The following is a 3,288-nucleotide window of genomic DNA, read 5'->3' as shown; positions in this document are numbered from 1 at the left end:
TCCAAAGAAAAGAAAAGAAAAAAAAAAAACAAAAAGAAAAAACGTTTTATGAGAAAACCGCATACCAATGCAACACCCTTTTCTCAAAAAACACTTTTCAGAAAATGGCATTGGTTCCAAGCATGCAACATCACTCCTCAATATTGTGTGTGTGGCTGACCCACCACATTGCTATACTCCCCGGTAGCCGTTAACAGTGCAACTTATTAGTTATTATGTATATGTACCGTCTTATTATTATATCTCGCGAGATGAGATGAATTGGATAATCAAGCGACGAGAAAAGAAAAAAAAAAAGGTTAAAAAGGAGAGAAAATGGGATCGTGGGGTCATGCTACGTGCATGGCCTCCGATGGATGCATATCCATGCATCTTTTAACAGTTTTACAGTTGGCCGGCATAGAAGAAAGATAAAAACAACCCTGCTATCGGTTTCTATACATGTAATCCCCCGCTTACGTCATCAGTCATCTCTCTCTCTCTCTCAAAATAACAAAACCCACCTTCCCCTCTCTTTCACATATCACTTCTCAACCTCTTTTCCACATTCTCCACCTCTCCTCCGCCCTCTGCCCTCCGCCTCAGTGTCTCTCTATCTATTGCCTGCTAGTCCCCTTGTCGGAGTCCGGATGGTTCAGGCGAAACGCCAAAGCATTTTTTTCATCTAAGCGGGAAAACACAAGTGAGTGGGGGATGGGGCCGTATGACTACGGTATCTCCGCCGGAAGCAGCAGCAGCAGCTCGTCTTCATGCGCGGGGGGAAAACCGACGGAACTAGACGGGCTACTAGCTGGTGCCGGGTACAAGGTGAGGTCCTCAGATCTCCACCAGGTGGCACAGCGTCTCGAGAAACTGGAGACGTTCATGGTCAATGCTCCAACAGAGATCTCCCAACTCGCCTCCGAGGCTGTACACTACAACCCCTCCGACCTTGCATCCTGGGTGGACTCCATGCTCTCAGAAATCAATCAGCCCTTCCCTGTATCATCTTCTGATCTATCAGACTTTTCCGATTTCCATTACATGGATGATTTAGTAACTCCACCCCTCCAACACGAGGTGCTTACCGACGCCTGGGCTGATCAGAGTGCGCAACAGCAACAACCACAACCTCCTCTTCAGCAGCAGCAGCTGACTGTGGTGGCTGCAATTGAAGAAGATTCCGGCATCAAGTTAGTGCATTTGCTGCTCACGTGCGCCGAGTCAATACAACGTGGCGACCTCGCATTGGCTGGAACCTTGCTAGAAAAGATGCGGGCGTTATTGTCGCGTGTCAACACTGGATGCGGCATCGGAAAAGTCGCCGGATACTTCATCGACGCCCTGAGCCGCCGGCTTTTCTCACCCCAAGCCGTATGCGCCGGCTCCGTGCTTGAGAACGAGATCTTGTACCATCACTTCTACGAGGCCTGCCCGTACCTCAAGTTCGCCCACTTCACGGCAAACCAGGCCATCCTCGAAGCATTCGATGGCCACGATTGTGTCCACGTCGTCGATTTCAACCTGATGCATGGACTACAATGGCCGGCCCTGATTCAAGCCCTTGCACTCCGTCCGGGTGGTCCACCCTTACTCCGTCTCACCGGGATTGGACCCCCATCTCCCGACGGGCGCGATTCGCTTCGTGAAATTGGGTTGAAGCTCGCCGAGCTGGCCCGGTCCGTAAACGTCCGGTTTGCCTTCCGAGGAGTGGCAGCTTCACGGCTCGATGATGTGAAGCCGTGGATGCTCCAAGTCGGTCCCAGAGAGGCGGTTGCCATAAATTCAATAATGCAGCTCCACAAGCTACTTGGTCCAGACCCTAATCGCGGCTCACCCATCGACTCGGTACTCGGATGGGTTCGTAGTCTAAACCCGAAGATCATAACGGTGGTGGAACAAGAGGCGAATCACAACCAACCGGAATTCCTGGATCGTTTCACAGAGGCATTATATTACTATTCCACAATGTTTGATTCACTAGAGTCTTGCACGCTCCAACCGGAAAAGGCCGTGGCCGAGATGTACATACAGAGGGAGATTTGTAACGTGGTAAGCTGTGAAGGTTCGGCTCGGGTGGAGCGCCACGAACCGCTGGCAAAGTGGAGAGCCCGGTTGGGTGGAGCCGGTTTCCGGCCGTTGCATCTAGGATCAAATGCATTCAAGCAAGCCAGTATGCTATTGACGTTGTTCTCGGCGGAGGGATATTGCGTGGAGGAGAACCAGGGTTGCTTGACACTGGGCTGGCATAGCCGGCCTCTCATCGCAGCCTCGGCCTGGCAAGCCGTCCCACTGCCCGACACCAACTCTCTTCCAACAATAAACGACTGTGTTTTGTAATTATTCTTTTCAATAATTTTCTTCTATATTTTTATTTTTATGTTTTAAATATAAATTAGGGTAATTTCTAATTTGACTATTTGAGACTTGAGAGGGAAGCTTTATTTTCTCAAGAAGGTTCTTCTTCTCAACCAATAAAAACTTTTTAGACAAACATATTCAATATATGGTCCGGTCCCAAGTTTTTCTCTTCTACTCCACCTTCTTCTATATATGTATCATCACTTTAGCTTAGTTGGATTCAAATTCTAGCTCACAGCCATCTTGAAATTGGGATTAATTAATTTGATGCTCGCATTGCAGTGGTTAATTAGGGTTAGTTAATTTGAGTCATAGAGTCAATTTCCCTCTAACTCCAATTAAGTAAACTATTTGCGAGCTTCAGCTTTTTGAGTCATAGACTCATCAGTCTCCCTCATAGTCAACTTGTACTTTCGTTAATGGGCCTCATTAAACTATCAAAGTCCATTTTTATTTCTATAATTTTCACTTTTTTTCCTCTATTTAAGATCCATGTTTCAAACTTTCAATAGAAAGATGGAAAAAAAAATCTCGCAAGTCATAAGTATGGTGGGGAAACATTAATTAATTAAAATAAGTCAACTTGGTATCTTGCTACTTATTATATACATACAGTGCGTCCCACATCTGATGCCAATCCAGTGGTAATGGTAATGAGCTCTCTTCTTCTTGTAGGGACTAGCTATGACATAATGGCCGTTGATGCATATATTTATTATCATCATGGCCAGGTAAACAGAACCCTGTAGTGTCACATGGCCCACGACTAATCAATGCCGTTGAAGTTGTTCAAGTTTACTTATTAAAGTTAGACATTAAACATCATTTGGGCTTGCCTAGCTTAGACTCCAATAAAAGTATAATACACCTGAGCCCATACAATGGATCTTATTAGTTATTAGGTGCTGAGGCCACAAACCCACAATGAAGTAAGTAGTAAGCTTCAAC

The 3,288-nt window shown here is 46.2% G+C and overlaps 1 pseudogene across 1 annotated transcript; it reads left to right on the top strand.

Moving 5' to 3' along the window:
* The first annotated feature begins 395 nt into the window (after positions 1 to 395).
* LOC104592329 (protein SLENDER RICE1-LIKE 1 pseudogene) lies at positions 396 to 2,484 on the top strand (annotated as a pseudogene). Its single transcript, XR_016079409.1, has one exon. The product of XR_016079409.1 is annotated as a protein SLENDER RICE1-LIKE 1 pseudogene (transcript).
* Positions 2,485 to 3,288: the final 804 nt, after the last annotated feature.

Source organism: Nelumbo nucifera, chromosome 8 (assembly GCF_055504915.1).
Source record: "Nelumbo nucifera cultivar China Antique chromosome 8, China Antique-T2T, whole genome shotgun sequence".
NCBI lineage: Eukaryota > Viridiplantae > Streptophyta > Magnoliopsida > Proteales > Nelumbonaceae > Nelumbo > Nelumbo nucifera.
Note: the sequence above shows the minus strand (reverse complement) of the source record. Positions and strands in the feature narration are given on the sequence as shown.